This window comes from Dermochelys coriacea, chromosome 9 (assembly GCF_009764565.3).
Source record: "Dermochelys coriacea isolate rDerCor1 chromosome 9, rDerCor1.pri.v4, whole genome shotgun sequence".
NCBI lineage: Eukaryota > Metazoa > Chordata > Testudines > Dermochelyidae > Dermochelys > Dermochelys coriacea.
Genome location: NC_050076.1, coordinates 14,628,659 through 14,654,614, shown reverse-complemented (window position 1 = coordinate 14,654,614; position 25,956 = coordinate 14,628,659). Strand labels below are relative to the sequence as shown.

General features: G+C 39.9%; 1 protein-coding gene across 22 annotated transcripts in view; it reads left to right on the top strand.

The window, feature by feature from the left end:
* Window positions 1-25,956, top strand: part of NLGN1 (neuroligin 1) — a 615,380-nt gene that overhangs the window by 453,961 nt on the left and 135,463 nt on the right. The window lies entirely within an intron of this gene.

The following is a 25,956-nucleotide window of genomic DNA, read 5'->3' as shown; positions in this document are numbered from 1 at the left end:
GGTCTGAAATATCACTATATGGAAAAAGAAATGACACTAAATCAATTATCATTTGGGGATTGTGGAAGCAAATATGTACTGTGATCTAAATTCTGCTTTCCTTACAAATGATGAACAATGCCTGATGCAAGGGGTAGTTCTAGTGAAATGAACAGCACTGGTTGAGAAATAAGTTGCTACTCAATGTGAGTAATGATTATGCTACTCAATGTGAGTAATGATCTCTCTGTTGTTGGTTTTGCCAACATTTTCTAGTGATTTTATTAAAGAACACAAGGCACTATAATATGCATCACTGCTGGAGAATGCTAAGTGGCTATCTATGGATAGCGTGCACTGATAATTCTACATCTTCTTACGTGTTTATTTAAATTGTAAGTGAGTTTTGTAACCTGTATGAATGGAAGAGATGGGATTATTGGGATGGATAGAAGTAACAATATTGGGATTTAGACTGGAGATTTTATGGGAGAAAGAGGAGATTTCTGAATATGTGGTGGGACGTTGCAGGAGGTAAAGTTTATTTATTCAACTCAAACCCCCAAAACACTGTAATTAAAACATCTTTGCCGGACATCACCCCATCACTCTCTTTGCACTCTTTGCCACCTTTTAGCTGTCTTTGTCTTTTCATTTGTGTGCTTTTTGGAGTAGGGGTTATGGGGGTTTTTTTCTGTGTTTGGAAAGCAGGTAATACATTTTCGACACCAAGCCAATGTAACAATAAATACCAACAATGTACCGATTTTTTTTATTTCTGCATATTTGACAGTGAAATTCAGACTCTGTGGTCTTCTAATTAGATTCTCAATTTTGGCTGCATCAGTATATGTTGTTATCTATACAGTTCCGAAAGGCTTTGCCCCAGTAGTAGCCTGTCCAGCACAAACAAAAATAATGTTAGCTAAGCAGATGTAGTAATAGGATGCTTACAACCAACTCCTCCTCACCCTCTCTAGAAGGGACTAAAACAGAAACTAAGAGACAGAAGGTTATTGTCGCTCTTAACATCACTTTGATAGGAAATACATGCGGCTTGTCTAAGACTTTTCAAAGCAATTTCTTCCTGTTGTAAATATGATATGATGAAGCTTCTAAAGCATATTGCTGTAGTGAATTTTCAAACAGTAGCCTTGTAGAAATGGGACACATTTGAGAAACCATTTGTTCATATTAGCTGGTATTGATACAAGCCTACAAATACTTACACCATTTTCAGCAAGAGGATTGAAATTCTGTCAGCATGTAGTAATTAAGGAGAATTCTGGTTTAAAAAAAATCAATGAGTGTATACCTGGGATCAAATCCTGCAAATCCTCTTTGTGTGAGACTTCTACTGACTTCAGTGTGAATTAGGTATGATGAGAGTTTATAGGACTGAGCCACCAGTGTTTAATATAACCAAGCTGTTGAAGGGTTATGTTGCATGTTAGATACACTAATTTCAGAAAATCAAACTGTTAAGGCCAATTAAATTGTATTTGCCCATAATATGGTTTTATCAGGGTTTGAACAGTAATGATAGTCACTGTTAATAGATGTACAATGTAGAGAGCAAAACTATTATTCTTTTTACTACTTTGTATCATACATAGTAAGTACAAGTGGCTAGTTTGTGCATTAGTATATAGGGCTCTGATTTGCGTATGCTTAACTACTTCGCTAAAGTGGGACCTATGCTAACTACCCTTGACAGGAAAATTTCTATATGATAAATCCAAATAGATTATCTGAATTTTGAGTTATATAAGTGTAGAGAGGTTTCAGTGTAGAGACCTTACCAACAATTTTAAGGGGTGACTTTGCTGTCATAGGATCCTAATTTGTTCCCATTGAGTTGAAGAGGAAGTTTGCTGTTGAATTCAGTAAGAGTAAAATCAGGCTTGTAAAGCCTAATCCTGCAAAATGCAAAGCACTTCCTGTGCAATGCTGCATGCCTCAAGTCCCACTGCTTGCTTTGGGATTTGAGGGTGCTCAGCACCTTTCAGGATTACCCTTAGCTATGTTTATTATCTGAATCCAGACACAGACTCATAATGGCAAGTATTATCTTCTCAGCAGTAGAACTAAGTTCCTGGAACACCACCTTAAAGGAGATCAGGAGGAATGCTGCCCTTGTTATCTTCAGGTCAATCTGTAAATTGCACCTCTTTCTCATAGTATCCCCCAGGGAATCACGGTCAGAACTGGTCATACCCAGAAGTATCAACCCAAAATTAAAGCTAGAGTGGAGTAGTGGACTGACGTGCTAAAAATAGCAGTTCCTATTATACCAAGAGCAGTATTGAGCACTGGGTTCCACAGAGCAGCTCTCACTGAGTTTTAATCTGCATCTAACACTTAGTTACTCTGAAAGAGTATAAGGTTTCGTGAGCTACAGCTCACTTCATCGGATGCATTCAGTGGAAAATACAGTGGGGAGATGATTTATATACACAGAGAACATGAAACAATGGATGTTATCATACACACTGTAAGGAGAGTGATCACTTAAGATGAGCTATTACCAGCAGCTGGGGGGGAGGGGGAGGAAGAAAACCTTGCAGAACACAATGCCATCCACAGTCTCAGAAACAACTCTGACATCATAATCAAAAAGGCTGACAAAGGAGGTGCTGTCGTCATCATGAATAGGTCGGAATATGAACAAGAGTCTACTAGGCAGCTCTCCAGCACAACTTTCTACAAGCCATTACCCTCTGATCCCACTGAGGGTTACCAAAAGAAACTACACCATCTGCTCAAGAAACTCCCTGAAAAAGCACAAGAACAAATCTGCACAGACACACCCCTGGAACCCCGACCTGGGGTATTCTATCTGCTACCCAAGATCCATAAACCTGGAAATCCTGGATGCCCCATCATCTCAGGCATTGGCACCCCTGACAGCAGGATTGTCTGGCTATGTAGATTCCCTCCTCAGGCCCTACGCTACCAGCACCCCCAGCTATCTTCGAGACACCACTGACTTCCTGAGGAAACTACAATCCATCAGTGACCTTCCTGAAAACACCATCCTGGCCATTATGGATGTAGAAGCCCTCTACACCAACATTACACACAAAGATGGACTACAAGCCGTCAGGAACAGTGTCCCCGATAATGTCACGGCTAACCTGGTGGCTGAACTTTGTGACTTTGTCCTCACCCATAACTATTTCACATTTGGGGACAATGTATACCTTCAAATCAGCGGCACTGTGATGGATACCCGCATGGCCCCACAATATGCCAACATTTTCATGGCTGACTTAAAACAACGCTTCCTCAGCTCTCGTCCCCTAATGCCCCTACTCTACTTGTGCTACATTGATGACATCTTCATCATCTGGACCCATGGAAAAGAAGCTCTTGAGGAATTCTACCAGGATTTCAACAATTTCCATCCCACCATCAACCTCAGCCTGGACCAGTCCACACAAGAGATCCACTTCCTGGACACTACGGTGCTAATAAGCGATAGTCACATAAACACCACCCTATATCGGAAACCTACTGACTGCTGTTCCTACCTACATGCCTCTAGCTTTCATCCAGATCATACCACTCGATCCATTGTCTACAGCTAAGCTCTACGATATAATCACATTTGCTCCAACCCCTCAGACAGAGACAAACACCTACAAGATCTCTATCATGCATTCCTACAACTACAATACCCACCTGCTGAAGTGAAGAAACAGATTGACAGAGCCAGAAAAGTACCCAGAAGTCACCTACTACAGGACAGGCCCAACAAAGAAAATAACAGAACGCCACTAGCCATCACCTTCAGCCCCCAACTAAAACCTCTCCAACGCATCATCAAGGATCTACAACCTATTCTGAAGGACGACCCATCACTCTCACAGATCTTGGGAGACAGGCCAGTCCTTGCTTACAGACAGCCCCCCCAATCTGAAGCAAATACTCACCAGCAACCACACACCACACAACAGAACCACTAACCCAGGAACCTATCCTTGCAACAAAGCCCGTTGCCAACTGTGTCCACGTGTCTATTCAGGGGACACCATCATAGGGTCTGATCACATCAGCCACACTATCAGAGGCTCATTCACCTGCGCATCTACCAATGTGATATATGCCATCATGTGCCAGCAATGCCCCTCTGCCATGTACATTGGTCCAACTGGACAGTCTTTACGTAAAAGAATAAATCGACACAAATGAGAAGTCAAGAATTATAACATTCAAAAACCAGTCAGAGAACACATCAATCTCCCCGGTCACTCGATTACAGACCTGAGAGTGGTTATCCTTCAACAAAAAAACTTCAAAAACAAACTCCAACGAGAGACTGCTGAATTGGAATTAATTTGCAAACTGGATATAATTAACTTAGGCTTGAATAGAGACTGGGAGTGGATGTGTCATTACACAAAGTAAAACTATTTCCCCATGTTATTTCCCCGCACACACACCCCACACTGTTCCTCAGATGTTCTTGTCAACTGCTGGAAATGGCCCACCTTGATTATCACCACAAAAGGTTTTCTTCTTCCCCACCCCTCCTGCTGGTAATAGCTCATCTTAAGTGATCACTCTCCTTACAGTGTGTCTGATAACACCCATTGTTTCATGTTCTCTGTGTATATAAATCATCTCCCCACTGTATTTTCCACTGAATGCATCTGATGAAGTGATCTGTAGCTCACGAAAGCTTATGCTCAAATAAATTTGATAGTCTCTAAGGTGCCACAAGTACTCCTTTTCTTTTTGTGAATACAGACTAACACGGCTGCTACTCTGAAACCTTAGTTACTCTGGTGATAAGTGCTTTACAAATGCATCTAAATTTCATAGACACTGTTTGAAGGTAAGTTAGGAGATCCTTATTGCACCTTTCCCAATCAGTTAAATTATTTGTCTGTGTGTGCACCATTTGCAAATACAAATGATATACTGTAGATTTAAGAAAGCTATTCTCCATTTTAATAAATCTAGCAACCTTGTTATATACTATGGTAAACATGAAATTGATCAAATTAATAATAAAGGGGCTTCCCGTTTATCTTAGAATGCCTCAGTTCCTCTAGGGAGTGTGTGGTTTGTTTTCATAACAAGACTTTTAGACCACACATTTTTTTCCATTTTCATATATTAAGATTAATTACTTGCTGATTGACATTTTGAGATGGGTCCTATTTTTCTCCTGCATAATTATGTCCAATCATTTTGTTATCCTTCTATAATTTCATGACAACTCTACCGAAAGTATTGTGACTATAGATTGATGTTCCATGGCGTCTTATATTTTTGTAATTTAGAGCCTATTAATGGCTAAAAGAAAGCCTCCAAGAACTTAATTGGATTTAAATTGGTCTTAAATTGTAATTAGAGCAGAAGAGAAGTAAGTCATAACTTAGGTATTTTTTATCACAGCAAAATTTAGAAGGGTTGATTAGTTCAGGCTCTCTTCTGAGCTATGCACACACTGCCTGTGCTATATTCTGTAAAAGGAGCATCTAACTGGTTTGTCAAGCAGGTTTGCACAGATGGGTTGTCTAATAAGCATATTTTAGACACCAGGCATGGGAAGAGAAATTCCCCTTTTCTGATAAGGAAAAGAAAATGAAAAAGTTTTAATAATTTAGCAGTAAAGTGGCAGCTGGCTGTCAATGCTGTACGCAGAGCATGGAAAACCTCTTACTATTTTAGGTGACACATACAGAACAGAGTCGGTCCCATCTGACTGGCAAAAAGGCATTATTTTACATAATAAATGTAAAACATAAAGGCAGCAACTGACACTGTTGTAACTATTGTGGCATTTCTCTTCTATCCATCCTGGAGAAAAATTTTGCTTTCTGCCTTGTTGGCCTGGGACACTGATATCTTAAGGAGAAAGTGAAGATAACAGAAAGCTGTTTATGCTAGTCATTGCATGACTGAGGAAATCTTCACAGTGCCCCAGCTTATTGAGAAAGGCACAAGAATTCTAGCACTCCATTCACATTGTATTTGTGGATATCAAAGCCATGTATGAATTCATTGACAGGGAATTGCTTTGGCTGATCTTGAAACTTGCATGACGAAAAAGAAATATCAGGGATGGTGAGAGTCTGCTGCTCAATGGAGAAGGTGAACTGGTAATGGAAGATAAGAAGGTGAAGCTTCTCAATGCCTACTTCTCTTCAGTCTTCAAACAAAATATAACGTGACCAGACAACCAGTGAAGTTATCATAGATAATAAAGGGGAAGGGAGGCAGATAAGGATAAGTATAGAACACATCAGAAACCATCTGACTAATGTGAATGAATGCAAATCAGCAGGGACTGATACTGTTCACCCTAGAGTGCTGAAATAATCTCAGAGCCACTGGCAACAATATTTGCAAACTTGTGGATGACAGGCGAGGTCCTGAAAGACTGGAGAAGGGCTAACATAGTGCCCATCTTTAAAAAGGGGGAAAAGAGGAGCAGGGAACTATAAAGCAGTCAGTGTGACCTCGATACCTGGGAAGGTACTAGAACAACATATAAAACATGTCAGAGTAGCAGCCGTGTTAGTCTGTATTCGCAAAAAGAAAAGGAGTACTTGTGGCACCTTAGAGACTAACAAATTTATTAGAGCATAAGCTTTCGTGAGCTACAGCTCATTGCATCCGATGAAGTGAGCTGTAGCTCACGAAAGCTTATGCTCTAATAAATTTGTTAGTCTCTAAGGTGCCACAAGTACTCCTTTTCTTTTGATATAAAACATTGAATTTGCAAATACCTGGAGGATGAAGGGGTGATCACTAGCAGCCAGCATGGATTTACTAAGAACAAATCATGTCAAAGCAGCTTGATTTCCTTCTTTGACAAAGTAACTGAATTGGTGGATCGGGGGAATGCAGTGGACATAAAATTTTAGCAAGGCTTTTGACGCTGTCCCACATGACATTCTCATAAGTAAGCTGGAGAAATGCAGGCTTGATAGAACTACCACTAAGCGGATATATAATTGCTTAAACCCACAAACTAAGACTAACCATTAATGGAATGATGTTAGATTGGAAGGAGGTCTCAAGTGAGGTTCCCCAGGGATCTGTTCTGGGTCTGATGCTGTTAACCATCTTTATTAATGAGGTGGATGTAGAAATACAGAGCATACTGATCAAATTTGCAGATGACACAAAGCAAGGGGGGATTCCAAACACTTTGAAGGATGGAGCTAAAATTTAAAGGGATCTTGATAATTGAAGAACTGGGCTATAGACAACAAAATGAAATTCAACAAAGACAAAGGTAAGGTGCTACACTAGGAAAGAAAAACCAAATGCACAAATACAGAATTGGGGATAACTGGCATGGCAGCAGTAGTGCTGAGAAGGATCTGGGAGTTGTGGCTGATCACAACATCAACATAAGTTAGCAATGCAATGCTGTTGCAAAAAATGCAAATAAAATTTTGGGTGACATTAGCAGAGGCATAGCATGCAAGTCATAGGAAGCGATATCCCATTTTGGTTACCGCTGAATAGAAAAGATGTAAAGACACTGGAAAGGATCCAGAGGCAGTGACAAAGATGATCAAAGGGATGGAAACAAGCAATATGAGCAAAGGCTGAAGGAACTGGGTATGTTTTGTTTGGAAAGAGGAGATTAAGGGGAGACATGATAGCAGTCTTCAAATACTTGAAAGGTAGCCATAAAAAAGATGGAGAATTTTTTCCTCTCTTGCTATAGAAGGCAGGCAATGGGTTCAAACTACAGCAGAGCAGATTTACATTAAATCTCAGGAAAAGTTTCCTAACTGTAAAAACAGTAGGACCATAGAACAAACTGCCCACGGAAGTCGTGGAATTTCCTTCACTGAAGGTTTTCAGAAAGAGGTTGGATAGTCATCTGTCTTGCATGGTTTAGACACAACAAATCCTGCATCTTGGCAGGAGGTTAGACTAGAAGACCCTTGTGGTCCCTTTTAATCCTAAGATTCTATGATTCCTCAAGATGCAGTCTTGTAAATGAGAAAAGAACAACCTTATTCTAAAATTAGGTTGGGCATTCAACAAGTATACCTTGCCTCCTCAAAACTCTTTAATGCTGTCATAGACTACATGCTTGACCAGACACTAAGTAAATGCATTTTAGGTGTATATCTTGATAAGACCCTCACTGACATTGATTTTGCTGACAATATAGCACTTATTGTCGAATCAATGGATGCGTTAGTTGTGACACTTAAAGTTCTGGAAAGCTCTGTGGCAAAAGTCAGCCTGAAAATTGATTGAGATAAAACAAAAATTCTTCTGATTGACAATTTTGAATATGCTGCAGGCTCTAACATCTTAGTGGGTGACCAGCCAATCGAGATTGCCGGACATTTCATCTACCTCAGCTCTGTTGACGATCACACAGGCAGTATCAAGAGAGAATTTGAAGCCCACACTGCAAAAGTGTCATCAATAACATGGTGCCTCATCAAGAGAATGTCTTTTGCAAACCAAACACACTGATCAGTAGAGAGACCAAGCTAGGATATATAATGCTTTGGTGGTCCTATATTCTTACCTTTGGGATGAAATGTGGCCCCTCACTGTCAAGACTGAAGGGAACTCGGATACCATTCAGATGAAGCATCTCTCTATTGAAAACGTTACAAGTGTTACAATTCAAGTTGAACAAAGAGATCGATTTTCTAACTAACCAGGTCTTGCTCTCTCAGATGGTTGCCCAACATTCTCTAAGGTCATACAGTCATCTGTTCCAAATGCCTACCAACTTCCCTTTGTGAATCATCTTGAAAATCATCCATGAAAGCAGAATGGAGAAGACTCTTCAGAAGACCTAAAGCATGATGACCAGATGGTATCAATAGACATGTGTCCCTCCCAAGTGCTCTGCTCCATAATGCACCAGATTTGGCTCGGAACAGAGCATCATAAAGGCATATAATGCATTCGGTGGTAAGTGACAGCTTTGAGAATTAGCCTACCCTAAAGTATGCAGATTATGGCTGTAATCCTCCAAGTGAAAACAGAATTCTGATGCTCTTCAGCAGCTATAGCTGTGGTGATTCTCTAACAGGAAATCTTGAGGGAACCCTGGATATGTGATGTCAGTGAGACCGGTAAAGCCTTCCAAAGAAGTATCCCTGCTTTCTCTAGTGTATTGATTTCCTAATACAGCGTCTGAAAACTAACTAGTAAAATCCACTGCTGTTGCCGCTACCTAGAACATAATTCATCTACTGCTGGTACCACACACTGGGGCTGATGTTCGGCTCTTTCACAATTTCCAAATACAATCAGACCATATGCCAAGGTCCATACTAATGCTCTGCTCATTCCTTGCTCAGGTGAAACTACAACTGAAGCATCGGAAAGAGTTTTGCCTGAGTAAGAATTTAGTGAGAGCTTCAGAATCTGGCCCAGGAATAAAGGTATTTTAACCAGCTGGTGAAATTGATCTTGATTTTCCCCTGCCTCTTCTCTTCCTCCTGCTCCCCAAACTGAACTACCGGTGTATCAGGTTACTAAACATTCCTGCTTGTTATTAGGCACTGGTCTCTTGATCATCTGCTGTATCAAGGTTACATTTATAAAAAAGTTAGTACATTATTAATAGATGTTTTAATACATGGTTAATCCATTGTTCGAGATTATTATGAAGTTCAGCAACTCAATAGGTCACTTAAAACTATGGTTTATAACTATAAAAGCTTCTATTGATGTGCTTACAGCTATCTCTAATGCTTACAACTCACGCTTATAACATCTATTCATCATTTGTTAATGCTTTCTCAACTATTTAAAAATGTAATTTTAATATAAATGATGAATGAAATGTTGAATGGAGAACAACCCAAAAAGAGGAAAGATTTTGGAATACAATGCTGTCCTGTATTAATTGCCTGAGCTATTTGAAAAGGGACATAGAGGAACTGAAATATAAATGGTGAGAAAGATTTATCTTTTATTGGTTACTATCAATGCAAGAAAAATAAAAAAGGTTTGAAAGAAGAAGACATACATGCTGAAGGCAACTATTTTGCAATCAGGCTTAAAGACATAATGCAGATATTACAAATTAATGCTTCCATTCTCTGGTTTTCAGCACCATTGTGTTGCAGCCCTACAAAGGTAATGGTTTGAGTGATGTGGTAGTGACTAGTAATGAAAGGTTCCAGTAGCAAAGCATATTTGTATGGGTTAGATTTCCATCCCAGTATATGCATGTTACAACTGAAGTTTTAGCCTTCTATTTATTCCCTAATAATTGCATACTATTTTCATTGAAGATTTTTTTGTCCCAAACAGTGAGAACATTCTTTCAAACTGTTAGTCTATGTCAGGACTCTAACTGATGGCAGAAGTGACCTGAAACCTCACCAGTGCCCTATACTTGGAAGTGAGGGTAAGGTAGCTCTCCCTCATGTGAGGACTAAAAAACAGTAGCACCTTAAATTGATATAGTATCTTCCAACCCAAAGCATTTCACCATCATTAGCCCTGATCCTGCAGTCTGCCATCATAACACACACTGAAATAGGAATTTTGCCAGAGCAAGGACTGAAGCCCGCTCCAGTGGGAGCCTTAGGATGGACCAGAGACTCAGAGCCACATTTCCTTTACTGCCTCCCATTTGTTTTAGGGAGGAAGTAAGTTACTGCAGTCCTTTACTGGATGCAGTTTACTTCTCCACATCACACTGGCTCAGCTGCGCTAGTGTCAGTCCAGTGACTTCAGTGGAGTCACTCCTGATTTGCAGAACTGTGAGATCCAAACAAAGGCCCTGAACTGCCAATAGCAAATCTAGCGATGTCAGAGATTTATTGACTTAGTTGTTTCCTTTTTAATAATTCACACTCCTACATCAATTTCTATTTACCACACAATAGATCAGCTTTGTAAAATAATGAAACACAAAGTTAACTAGCTTCTACTTCATTCTGAAGGAAAAGAGGGAATCAGGGAAGGCATTGTGTTTCAGTGGGATGTCTCTGAGACACAATGCTTCTCAGGACTACTTTACAGGTGGTGCAGCTTATGTACCTCCCATCCCTGGTTTAGGGCATCATCTACCCCTTTTCAATGAATGTACAATAGGCACAATTCTGGCCGCATGTATTTGTACAAACTGTTTTATGTAATGTAATAGGGGTAGCATAGACACTGACTCCGTGAGTGCTCCAGGGCTGGAGCACCCATGGGGAAAAATTGGTGGGTGTTCTGCACCCACCGGCAGCTCCCCAACCTGCCCCCCACCCCAGCTCACCTCCGCCTCCTCCCCTGAGTGTGCCGCCTCGTCCTGCTTCTCCCCCTCCATCCCAGCACGTGCGCCACAAAACAGCTGTTTCATGCAGCAAGCGCTGGGAGGGACGGGGGAGGAGGGGAAACGCAGTGCACTCAGGGAAGAGGCAGGCCCGTGGTGGGGATTTGAGGAGGGGTCCAATAGGGGCAGGGAGAGGGTGGAGTCAGGGCGGGGCCGGGGATGAGGGGGCACAAGCACCCACCGGCACCAAGGAAAGCTCGTGCCTCAGAGGGGTAGCCGTGTTAGTCTGTATCCACATAAACAACAAGGAGTTTGGTGGCACCTTAAAGACTTACAGATTTATTTGGGCATAAGCTTTTGTGGGTAAAAAACCCACTTCTTCTCCATGCATCTGAAGAGTGGGTTTTTTACCCATGAAAGCTTATGCCCAGATAAATCTGTTAGTCCTTCAGGTGCCACCAGACTCCTTGTTGTTTTTGTTTTATGTAATGGGGCCAACCTCTGCTCTTGTTTACATTGGTGTAAATCCAGAGTGACTCAATTGCAGCCACTCCATTGACTGTTACATCAGTGTAAATGAGGGTAGATTTCAGCCCCCATAATCTTTGTTCCAGAGGCAGCAGCTTTCAGTTGTCATTAATAAAGATCTTCTCTTATGTTGCAGTTGCTGAACTCTAAGCACTGCCTGCTGACAACAAAATTGTAAAAATGTCAGACATGGTGTTTGCCTCAAATTGTTTTCTTTTTTCATAATAATGTTTTAGGGGAAAATAATAATATATAATACTTGCACTTTTAGAGTGCTGTATATCCAACAATTTCAGCATGCTGTATAAGTATTTATCAAGCCTCACACTCCCCCTTGGAAGGTAGGTAAGTGTTATGATGTCAGCTTTAGAAATGGATAAATGAAAGCACCGTGGTATTAAATGATTTGTTCAAGGTCACAATGAGATGAATCAGTAAACGCTCTGGGAGTAGAATGTAGGGGCACTAGTACGCAGTCCTGGCACTCAATTTAAATAGTAGCTCACTGTATCTCCAGTGGTATAAGAAAAATGTCGGTGTGTGTTCAGTGCCTAGTTCTCTCTGAGATTGGTTATGTACTTGTCTAACTGCATTGGCTTCAATAGAGTTATTCCTGATTTCCCTAGTGTAAGTAAAAGGAGAATCAGGACATAATGTACATTTATTATGGCTTTGCATATATGTACAGTAAATACATTCAATACATATAGAAAGGAAATGCCATAGGTCATAAAGAATCAGAGAAATCAAATGCTGCATCTGAACCAAACTATTCTTTTAGAATTGTTACCTATTATCTGCTGTATTTGTAAATGACTACAATCATTAGTGGCACTAATTACATTGTACTACATACTGTGAGCATGAGCTATTTATTAGTAGCATCATACTCTAAGGAGGGTATCACTAACTTGAGATACACTATCTACATTGTCTCATATTCATCAAAACAGAATAGCATATACTCATTAGTTTCTGTGCAGAGTGTGTATATGTGTATAGACAGAGCAGCTTTGTGTTAGTATAGCACTCTCTCACCACACTTTATGCAAATAGTTAATTTTCATTATCGCGATTGTACAGATGGAGAAACTGTGACACATAGGTTCTATTATTTGCCCAAGGTAAAAAAAAGCCGGTGGTAATCAGGAATAGAACTCAGGTCATTTGATTCACATTTGCCTACTAGAAAAAAAGAAGCAGGTCCTAAAATTTACTCTGGACTGCACCCATTCCATCGAAGATCGAATCATGGACGCAACCAACTTTGAGCAGTTCTTGCAGGAATGAATCAAAGTGAATGGAAAAGCTGGTAGTCTGGGTGGAGGTGTGGTGACTATTGAGAGAAGCAAGAACAAAATTACTGTAACTTCAGAGGTGCCATTTTCCAAGAGATATCTGAAGTACTTACAAGAAATATCTGAAGAAAAACAACTTGTGTGACTGGCTGCGTGTAGTTGCCAATAGCAAGGAAAGGTATGAATTGCGATACTTCCAGATTAACCAGGATGAAGAGGAGGATTAAATCCATGTGGATCTGGAAATATTTTGTACATTACATTTCCTTCAATAAAATGTGAGGATGGGGGAGTAAAAAGGACTCAAATGCTTATGCAGATGTTGCAAATGATTTTACTGCTAATACCCTCTCCACCTCTATTCATATGGACTTTGAACTGAATCTTTCTAAGCTAAAAACTGTTATCCTTTTGGCATTCAGACAGTTTCCTATATGACCCATTTCATTCATTTAGCTGCTGATAGCATGACAAATGCATTTTTTCCCTTAAAACATTTTCTCAGGAGCAGATATTCAGTTTATGATATTGTCACTTTTTTGTGCTACCAACCCTTGGGATCCTAACTAAATCCTAAGGTTTTATTTCTCCACTGGATTACTCTGTCTCTTTAACTGAAGTCTTTCTATCTAGTCTGTGGTATTTGAGAAGTTCTCACTTGGGATCTGCTGTGACCTTGGTGTTGTGTGCCATTTGTGCATCATTAAAAGGTTGTAATGAAGTTCTGCCACACACAGATTGTAAAAGGTCAAGCAGAAAGTTGGGAGCCAATGAGGTTGGAAAGAAAAATTGTGCTAGCGGCAGAGGTTGAGGGATTCATTATATTGATGCTATGGGGTTTTCAGCAGAGTAATAACTGGGTTAGCAGTAGAATGTAAATCTTCTGAGCCACTTAGTCGGAGTCTGCTTCTTCTTGATTTGTGGGGATATATTTTCACTAGAGTACAGGAAAAGTCATTACACTCTTAGTAAAGCCACTGGAACTAGTTAATGCATTGTAGATAGAAAAGCACAAGACAAACAGAATTGTAGGGAAGAGGTATATCACCCATCAGTAACTCCTGAGCAGTCACTCAGACCATGTGGGAAGTTAACTCGCATGAAAATAATGGTCTCTAATTAAAGCCTTTTGAGTAAATAATTGGGGTTGCTCAAGTACACAGTTATGGTCTTGTAGATTTAGGTGGACAGATTGTCATATTTAAGCAGAAATTTAAGAACCAATTTATACACTCTTATGAAGACACCCACAGGAAAGGGATAGTGGAGCCAGGTGATTTCCTTGAAATTTTACCCTCCATTTCAAGGGTTTGGGGGGTTCACAGAAGAGACAGTGGGAGTGACCTCCAATTCCACATGTCCATGGGGAAGATAGCCTTCAGCCCCCACAGAGTATAGGACCTCACCAGCCCCTTTTCCATATCCCTGGCTCCTGCAGTTGTAAGAGTATATAATGGTCCTTACGTACAGCAACATTTAGCAAACCAAATAACTTTCTTCCATTCTAATCTACTTTCAAGTTAAATTTAATGTATTTTGCATTATCAAATAAAATAAAAGAGTAATTCTAAACTCCAAAAATTGCCATGCCTTTAGCAACATTAGGGTTATATGAAAAGTTTTACCTCCCACTTCTCGGAGACTTATTAAATTATGTTTCAGCCACAGTTCACGCATAGAGTTAAAATTGAGACTTGGTATGATTATTCTGGATATATTTGTTGTTTTAAATGTAGAATTCAGCACCTGTATATTTGAGATCTAAAAGCCAATAGCCTCTAATCCTAATCCATCATCCTTTGAAGTCCATTGGAGTCTTTCCATTGTGCACTTCACTCCATGTCCCCAGCCAGCCCCAAACTGAAACTCTCTCCAGCCCCTCCTCCTCTGGGCTTTGTCCCTTTCCCGGGCCAGGAGGTCACCTGATTCCTTTGTTCTCCAACCCTTTAGCTCTCACCTTGCAGGGGGGGGAGGGCCGGGCCATCAATTGCCATGAAACAGGGTGTTGGCCATTCTTGGATCATGCCCTTTGGTAGTTCCTAAAATCTCCTATTAACTAAATATCCAGTGGCAGAATTGCTTTTATATTGAATAAGGGGTAAATCCCAAGAGCTGATACCAACTTCACTGCTAGGTACATCAGACCCAATCCAACTGTACATTTCAAATATACTGGATCCAGCATATTATTCCTAAATTAACTGCCTTTCAAACCTGAAAAAGCAAGTTTCTTTTCATCTCAAGCCAACGATCTGGGTAGCTCATACAATGTGACAATTACAGGCAGTTTTGAAAAAAGGTACTAAAAGTATCTAGGAAAAAATTTACCATGACTAAAACAGGTTATTTGGCATCCACTCAGTTTACATCAGATCACTGCAAATTACCTGTCACATTATTCCATTTCTGACCATGCTTTGTTTCAACATCCTCAGCTAAGCAGTTATGTGTTTTCTCATTCTCTTTTCTCCTCCCCGCCTCTTTCCCCCTCCCCCCACCCCCAGTTACATTTTCAAACTTGAGCTTCAGGTCAGTTTTGTTCTAGAAAATAAAGCATCTGTACAGTTTGTGATAAAAGAACTAATATGACTTTCAGAGAAAGCTTCAATAACTATTTGGGACCAGATTCTACCACCCTTAACACTGAGTAGTTACTTAATCTGTTTCAGAGTAGCAGCCGTGTTAGTCTGTATTCACAAAAAGAAAAGGAGTACTTGTGGCACCTTAGAGACTAACAAATTTATTTGAGCATAAGCTTTCATGCTCAAAAACTTCATCGGATGAAGTGAGCTGTAGCTCACGAAAGCTTATGCTCAAATAAATTTGTTAGTCTCTAAAGTGCCACAAATACTCCTTTTCTTTTTACTTAATCTGTGAGTAGCATTTTAATTGAATAAGACATTACTCAAGAAAGGGTTGCAGGAAGATCCTGGACTTTTACTTTCATTGGCAGCATAGTGAATGGTGATATTTACTAGAAATGCTGAAGACCGGAAACAACCAACACCTCCGCATTCTAAACCCACCCAATTTTGGGGAATTTAGATCAGTCTGGATACATAATTCTTGATTCTATAATCTTCTGAATCCAAACCCCAGCTCTGAACAGCCATATAACCTTCCTCTCATGTTTTAAGGAAGTTTAGAGCCCACTTTTACATGTTCCCTGGGTATGCTGTAGGATCAAATTACCTAAAGTGTACTGCATTGTCTTTATAATACTAATTCCACTACATTGCTATTCTTACATGACCATAGGCAATTGAAACTCAATGGAAAGACTCACATTATAATTTCATCAGGTTTTGGATGAAGGCCAAAGTGCAGATACGTTCTGGAAAGTGATGGTAAAATAGGCTTGATATGGCTTTATGTTCAGTTTCCCTACCATTTCCATAACAAATGAACTCAGTTTATAAATAAAAATATGGAGTCTTATTTCTAATTTCAAGGCTTGCAAACTCACCCTGGTCTCGTCTTTTTCACATATCATCATCGGTAATAATAGTAAATAAATTAAGCCTTGAGTGATGACTGGGCCACCAATGCATAGGTGCAAGTAACTGATTGGAAATGGGTAAATAATTCTGTTGATAATACTCAAGAAGGAGCACAGTTCAGCTCCCTCTGTCTTAGCTCAGCAGGACTAAAGGGAACAAAAACCAGTGTAAACTTATTTTCAGGGCTGATCTTATGGGTGGGCAATGTGGTCGACCACCCAGGGCACCGTTGGGGCGCTGTGGTCAATAGGCAAGGAATGGGTGGGTCCGGGATGCGAGGCCACAGAAGGAAACTCAGGGTAATGGTGGGGGGGGAGGCAGTGAGGCCTGGGGACAGTGGGGAAGGGTGGGAAGCCTGGGAGTATGGATGAGGAGCCTGAGGGGATGGGTAGGGGGAGTGGAGGCAGTGAGGTCCAGGAGCAATGGGAGGATGGATGGGGAGACAGAGGGAGCCAGGGGTATCAAAATACAAGCTTGTCCAGGGTGCCATTTTCCCTAAGGCCGGCCCTGCTTATTTTTATTACTAAAGTCAGCTGATATAACCCTGAAAGGAGCAGATCCGTTGAGTAAGAAGGCACATAAATATTTCTCAAAGTAGAATCACACTTTACAGTGATCTTTACTGGGGCAAGGTGTATTTGTCCTGACATCATAGCACAATGACTTGTTCGTATTGGAAAATATGACCTGCACACCCGTGATCCATATAAGTTGTAGGTTACATTCACTTACACTTACAAGCTCTCTTTTAAACTAACTTTTATGTTATGTATTTCTTGCTAATGAAAATCAGTTACAGTATTTGTGGCATTAAATCACAAGGTCTGTTGCTGCAGCATTCGGTACACCATCTATATTATTAACTATGTAATTGTTTCATTGATGGAGGTGGCAGGATGGTATGAAAAATAAGATGGGTTGCCACAAATAGCACTTCCACAATAAAAATATGTAAATAATTGGATTATGCTGTGAGTGGTTTAGAATGGATAAAATCTGTCTCTAGTTGGTTTTCCCTCACCACATCACCCAAAGACTGAAAAATAAAAATGGTAGCAGTGACTGTTTCATCTTCCATCTAACTCATGAAACACAGTGTAGATGAAAAACACTTAGCAACAGATATTTTGGGGCTTCGTTATAAGCGATTATACATACGGTTGGAAAGCAGAAACTTTTGCTTCTGTTCAATATTTAGCAGGCTTTGGTTCAGTAATTAAAGCATCCAACATTGATTTCCTTTCCTTTTAAGTTAGAGATGAGATTTACAGTAGCTTTGTTTTACAAATTGTGGCATATAAATCTGCACTTTTCCCTATTGTGAAATCAGATGTACTTTTACTGTTTTGCAGAACAAAGAAACCGTGTTCACCTAGTAACTTTATACTCTTTAACTTCCCTTACTACATGGGAATAGATAGACTCTGAAAACAATAGAACAGACGATCAAATAATAGTTATTCTTTAACATAATAAGGGGTTCCTGTTTAAATCACATTATTACTGATTAATACAGAAAGTTACTGTGCAGATTCTGTTCTGAGTTGCATTGATGTAAATCCACATGAACCCCACTGCCTTTCATTTCGAAATCTTTGGTTACATACAACCATGTGAGAAAGACGTTTCATTTTTGTTTCCATTAAATGGAGAAAATACTGTTAATTAAACTCTTAATTTACATGACCTTTTTCTGACGTTAAGAAACAAAGTGAAAGGGCCTACCTCACAGTTGCCTTAAATTGGCATAAGACCATTAAAGTCAGTGTTTATTTGGCTATGCTGAATGCGAACAGTCTTTTTGGGTCTATGTTTTCCCAGCACCTGACACAATGGGATTCTAAGCCATGACCTGAGGAACCAAGGTGCTGGAATAATATAAATAGTAATATTATTTTCTAATCCTGTTTTTCTTTTAAAATCTGTATTTTAGTACTCTTTTTATGATGACAGATTAACTAAAGATTACATATGTATTACAAAATGGCTGGGTTGCTGTTGGGATCTTTACTTTTGCATCTTCTGCAGTGTTACCATTGTGTTTACGTAGCTTTTAAAAATCCAGTTTCTTTGGTTGCTTACCAATATTTGCATTTCAGTGGGCCTTTTTTGATTTTGAAGTTCACGAGTTAATAGGGAAGGGAAGGAGTCAGAGGACCCAATCTAAAATGAAATGAATTCAGTGGCCTTTTGAGGAAACTCAGAGTTTACACTTTTGCTGTTTCTTTTGTTTGACAGGAGACTGTTTCCTGCAGAGTTGGCCAACAAGACAGCAGCACTTGTGCTTGCTCTTTATGTCCTCCATCCAACCAACTCCTCCAAAATCCACCCACCTTGGGAATGTCAGCTCACAATACTGAATTTTATTACTATTATTCCTAATGTACCAGCACCTTTGCCAGGGACACCTAATGGGAATGGTGTCAAAGTCCCAGTGATTTAGCATTGTCAGCACTTTAACAGTATCTAACTATTATACTTTCCAAACCTCTACTTTCAGAAATAACAAGGAGCAGGCTGTTCCTAATGTGGCTTGATCCTACTCCCATTTGAGCCTATGGTAATTTTTCCATAGTGGCAGCCAGATTGGGTCCATAGCAGTTGGTACCATGATTAGCAAAATACCTGACCAGTCTATTATTTAATATGTATCCCTCTATTTGTGGGAAGGAAGTGGGTTTTTAATATATTCTCCCATTCCTATAGAAGTCCAAGGGCTCCATTCAGTGGGACCATCAGGCCACTTATCAGATTGATCAGACCAGAAACATTCATTTGGGCCTCATCCTACTTTCCTCTTTCCGAACCAAGTATAACTCCTGTTGGTTTTAATATGATGAGAGACTCAATTTATAAGAAAAGGAGTACTTGTGGCACCTTAGAGACTAACAAATAGTCTCTAAGGTGCCACAAGTACTCCTTTTCTTTTTGTGAATATAGACTAACACGGCTGCTACTCTGAAATCAATCTATAATATTTCTTAGGTGCTTATCACTTTATCACATTCATAAATAGTACATAGAATGCCAAGCTCTGCCAGATTCCTACATTATCTGTACTATTAAATTTACTTCAACTGGGTGGATTCATAATCTTCTGCAACATATAGTCACGTTGTTGTATTAGAAACTACTGTGTGAGCACTGGCATCTAAAGTACTAATGAAACCAAATGCCAACATGCTGTTCTTTATACCTCTGCCCACTCTGCACTACTCAATTAGCTCGTGATTACTAGACCAATTAAAACTGGATTTTTTTATTTTAATTAGCTATCCAATTTACTTTGATGTTTTGTAATCTATCAGAATTGAGCCAGGATATTTGTTTCAACACATGCTTTGTGTTAGAAAAGGAATTGGTTCTAAAAATAGTGAAAAGTTGTTAAGCAAGTTAGGTAGTATAAATGCATTTCAAAAGCGTACTGTGTCAAGGAATTTAGGCCCAAAGTGTGGCCTTCCTTAAAGTTCCTGTTACAGGGTGACTTGATTACAATCTCTAAGTATCTACACAGGGAACAAATATTTAATAATGGATTCTCAGTCTAGCAGAGAAAAGTCCAAAAGGATCCAATGGCTGGAAGTTGAAGCTAGACAAATTCAGACTAGAAATAAGACATGAATTTTTAATCGTGAGAATAATTAACGATTGGACCCATTTACCAAGGATTGTGGTAGATTCTCCATTGCTGACAATTTTAAAATCAAGGTAGGCTGTTTTTCTAAAAGATCTGCTCTAGGAGTTAATTTAGGGAAGTTCTATGGCCTGTGTCATACAGCAGGTCAGGCTAGGCAATCCCAATGGTCCCTTCTGGCCTTGAAATCTATGAATCTATTATGGGGAGGAAGTGTCTTACAGATTTTAAACATAATTTTCTGAAAGACTCTTCAGTTCCACTGGTGAGAAACCACATTATTTTAGTTGTACCTACATAGAAAAATCATTTTTGTACTTATTTCCCTTGCTGGCTGTGCAGCAGCAGGTAACTAACAAAACACTATTCCCAGAGCTATGCACATTACTGCTGACGTCCTGGTTGATTGATGGTGGTGTGCAAACAAATAAACAAACCAGAGCTAGGATGTGTTTTGGAGGCTTAAAACACTGTGGGGGAGAGAACTGGTGTTTTTCAAATGGAAGAGGATGGGAAGGAGATTTTATTTTCATTCTTTTACTATCTCAATGCAATGCAAGCAACACTCTCCTCTGGCTTTTTCCCTCACAATACTAGCCCGCTTTAATCTCTCCCATCTTAAAAATACCCACTGTGGACTGCATTTGTCTCTCCAACTACTGTCTCTTCTCTAAAATCATTGAACACACTGTTTACAATCCCTGTCTGGAGTTTCTGCTCTCCATTTCCATGCTAGACTCTCCAATCCGGCTTGCACTTCACTGAAATCATTCTCACCAAAGTTGCTAATAATCTCTTCTTAGCCAGTGCTCAGAACTCCATCCTCATCTTCCTTGACCTGTCAGATACCTTTGATACAGTCAGTCATGCTCTTCTTGTGGAAGTCTTGTCCTTATTTGGCTTCTGTGACTCTGTCCTCTACTGGTTCTCCTCCTATCTGTCTAATCACTCCTTCAGCATGTCGTTTGGCAAATCCACTTCCTCCCCACCTCTAACTTGCAGGGGAGTTCCACAAGGCTCCTTCCTTGGTCCTTTCTCTTATTCCTCTGTTTATCTTTGAGTAATCTTATCCACATATACAGATTGAGTTACCATCTCTATGTTGATGATTTACAGATCTACCTCTCTATTCTGGATTTGTCTCCTTGTGTCCAAACTAAACTCTTGCCCTGTCTCTCTGATAACTCCATGTGGATATCTAGCTGTCAGCTCAAGTTCATTGTGGCTAAAATAGAGCTCTTAATTTCCCCCCAAAGCACTTCTCCATACCTCCTTTCATGATCATGATGGACAACACCACCATTCTTCCTGTTAGACCCATAACCTTGATGTCCTCTCTCTAGGTTATCACATCCAACCATCTAAATCTTGCAGATTCTTTACCTTTAACATCTCTAAGATACAGCTTTTCCTTTCCATCCATGCAGCTAAAACTCTGCTGTCATCATCTCACATCTTGATTATTGCAACATCCTTTTCTCTGAACTTGACAAATACAATCTTGTCCTGCTCAGATCCAGTTAATTCAGAATGCAACTACAAAGATCATTCTCCTAGCTCATTGTTTTGACCATGTCACCCTTCTTAAAACAAACCATTGTAGTAATTCCTACAAAAACTTGACAAAAGTTAAGCCGCTGGTATGCAAAATTCACTGCTTATCATACTGACCAATATTGTCGCACTGTTTCCTTGCATTGTCCTATCTATCTGTCTGTTTCCATCTATTTTACTCTTGTTTTATTAGACTTAAACTGTAAGCCTTAAGGGGAGGGAATATTTTTTGCTTTGTGTTTATACAACACCTAGCACAGTGGGGTCCTGCTACATGTTTAGGGCTCTTAGGCACTATTATAATAGAAATAAATAACAATAATATTTGTTTATTCAAATTAGCTGTCAGTGCCCTATCAGGACTGATTCTGCAGTCGTTAAGCAGTGTAATTTTTGTCTCAAGTAAGACTTTTGCCTACAGTTTGCAGGATCAGATCAGATCTTAAAGCTACTTTATGCACACATCTAGTCTATGGAAAAGATGGCTAAAGTTTTTGTTACTTTGCCTTCCCACCCTTATCCATTTGTTTGTTTCATCTACCCATTGTGTCTTGATAGTAACCAAGGTTGCAAACTGTTTAGGGAAAAGGCCAGCTCTTTACTGTTTGTTTGAACAGTGCCTGGTATATTGGACCCTGATGGGGGCCTCTAAGTGACACTGTCATACAAATTATTCATACTATAATAATAAGAAATAGTGTAGGGCTATGCAAGATATATAATCTGTATAGGAAACTAAATGTATGGAAATTGAAGCCTGATTTTGTAGGATCTCTGTAACAGGAAAGTTGAAATCCATAAAATATGCTTTCAGAGAAAAGTGTTCCATTAATTTTCATTAATGCTTTTATCTTAGTGTGTGTTTGCACACGCATGAGGGTGAGTGTTTGTAGTAGAAAAGGAACAAGATCTGTACATTGCTGTGTATTTGTTATGTAGAAAAGACTGTCAGCCCAATCCCCCCAATCTTACAAGCTGTTTAGCACTCTGCTAAAAGCGTGCACTCCCAAACCAAGAAAGCACTGAAGTGCTGAACTTTGAGTGAGTAGTCTCACTTATTTTAATGCGTAAAATTAAGCGTGTGCTTAAGTGCTTTGCATGATTGGGATAGGAGTACTTAGCGCATGAAGGATTGAGCCCCTAAATCAAAATTAAAATATTCCAAATGTTCAGAGAAACAGCCAATTCATATGAAGAAATAAATGTATGTGCAAAGTGATGCAATATTAAAATTACTTTAGAAAATAAAAATGCAACCCAGATGCTGTTCCCACAGCAGTACGTCTATCTAGGTCACTCAGACTTCTACAATAACCACACAAAGGAGCCATGTTTACTGCCATGCCTCCAGATATCAGAGGATCTGCACAGAAATAAAAGAAGCTAATTTTCAGTGCTTGAGGCACACTCATATAAATTTTACTCTCATCTTTCCTTGACTGACAGATCTCAAGAAGGCAACACAGGCTTTTTTTGAAGTCTGATAAACAAAAGCTTATACAGCTGTTCACATATTATAATCAATTACCCAACACTATATGACAAAATGTCATGCAAGGCATGCAAATATGTTGGCACAATGAGCTCCAACTGTAAGAAACCCTTCTGGAATTGGCAACAGCATCCTTCAGAAAACTCTGAATAAGCAGATGAAACTTTTAAATAGCAAATTGCCTAGAAAACAGACCATTAATCAATGTGGACATTAGGAGATCAGAGAGAAAAACTGGCATCCTGATGAAAACATGCATTTCCTTTAACTGAGCAAGTGGATGATGGTGGCTGATTTCATCTGGGGGATACAGCTTTTCAACTCTAAATCACTGATGCAAATACAGCCCAGTTTGGTAGAGACCAAATTCTGAGACCTTCATGAAATGTTATGGTGGTCCCAAAACAGCTGTCCACATCTGTAAAGCCCCCACCTACACAGTTGATTCCTTTATTGGTTGTCTCAGAGAGGTCAAGAACTGAACAAGCCTGATGGTCTCACCACTTTATGCTTGAGGCACACAGGTGGTAAGAAGAAACTTCCAGTTAAGCTTCCAGTGCTACACCTCTTCTCTAGAAATATAGATCTTCAGGGTTATCAGTCTGGTACCATTCAAAGGAATAAATTCACTTTAAAAAACAAACAAAAATGAAACTTCCTAAGCAGGTACAAACAGGGATCAAAGATGGTTGCTGGATAATAATACTATTTAATTCTTCTATTGTGCTTTAACACTGCAGATCTCAAAGAACGTTATGAATATTAATGAATTAAGTCTCCTAACACTCCAATAGGTAGGTAATTATTAATATCCTTATTATGCAGATGGAGGAACTGAAGCCCAGGGTTGAGGAACAACATTTTAACACTTGGGTGCCTATTGTTTAGAGACTTAGTATGAAATCCTAGCCCCATTAAAGTCAGTGAGAGTTTTGTCACTGACTTCAATGGAGTTAGGATTTCATCCTTAAATATATATTTAGGCAAATAAATAAATAGCTAATTTTCAAAGGTGCTGAAAACACAATTCCCATTGAAGCAAATGTGAATTGGATTTACTTGCCAGAATATGGATTTAGGTATCTAATTTTAAGGCATCCAGATTGTAAAATGCATGCTAAGTGACTAGCCCAACATCACACAAAGTTTATAGCAAAACCAGGAATAAAACCAGCAGCTCATTACTCCCAGTCCTATGCCTTATTCTCCAGAAGCTAGATTCACAAAAGGACTTAGGTTCCCAAAGTCAGGCCCCACTGGGATTCACAAAACCCCCACTCAGCTTCCACCAAACTCTGTAGATGCCTAAACTTGCTCAGCACCTCAATTCTTGCAGTATAAGTACCCCTAGGCACCTATGTTTCTGCCTCTGCGCATGTGCATAGCCCCACACCAAGCATCCGGATGCCTAACCCCACAATGATGCATGAAACAGGGGAAGATAGGCTTTTGTCCACCTAACTCACTGTGGGGCCCAATCCAGTACATCACCTACTGGATTGGCCTCCTATACACAAAACAAATGGAGAAGTTAGAGAGGGGAGTGTGAAAGCCCACCTTCCTAATAAATTTTAGAGCAGTGGTTAGAGTATTCCCCTGGGACGTGGAAGGTTCCTCCTCCACCTGAGATAGTTACAAGAAAGTCACTGACACAGTGGGACTGGATGCTGTCATTAAGCTGGGTCTTCCACCTCCCAGGTGAGTGTTCTAAGCACCAAGCTATAGAGTCATTCTCATGCTTGAATACTGTCTCTTTGGCCCAATGCTTCTTTCATTATTTAATCCGTAGCACAACAGCTTCAACAGGAGAAACCAAGTGGTGGTTAGGGCAGTCACCTGAGTGACTCAGTTCAGATCTCAGTTCATATCCCTTCTCCCCCTCAGATGGAGGGGGGGACTTGACCTAGGGATCTTCCACATCCCAGTTGAGTACCCTAATCACTGGGTAAAAGTTAAGAAAGTTGACATCATCTTCCCTCCTTTCCCCCACCAGCTTCTTCCTAAAACAGTGTGGGCTCTTAACAATGAGAGGATTTGCAGCTGAGAAACCCAAGCAGAGAGAGGTGCCTCCCTGAAGCCTGGATTTAGGCATCTATCTCCAAGAGAGGGGTTGGTCTTAGCACACACCCATCAGCTTGGAATCTCCCATTGGCTTGTTTAAGCGGAGAGCTGCCTAATACGCTGGCTTTTGTGAATTCCATTCTAAGGCTCCTATCTCTGCCCATTCATTGTATAGGGGCCTAGGCAGCAAACTCAGACTTTGTGAATTCCAGTTATTTTCAAGGTGCCTAAAAGTTAGGCTCAATGTCACCACACCTACCTTTCTTTTTGATTCTAGCCCCGGTCTTTCCTCTGTGTTAAGCATCACACATTGGCCTGCCCGGTTTATGCAGGTGCTCCAGACTTACACTCTGTGAGCTATAATAAACATTTGTAGTATTTGAAAAATATCAAAGTAGATCTGCTAAATGTCTCTTAACCAGGCATTGCTTAGTCAGGAGTTTTTATACTACAATTAGCAATATTACATGTAGTCTTCAAAACAAGTAACTCAGAAATACCAGGTTTGTAAATGCTAGATGATGGGAGGAAGTCAACATTTAATATTTTGGCATGTTGCACCAAAACTAATTCCTCGTGCAACTCCACTGACTTTCCTGGATTTACTTCCAGGGATGAATTTAGCTCATAGTTGTGGCAAAGCAAACAGACAATAAATTGCTTGTACCAGTCACCTATGATTACCT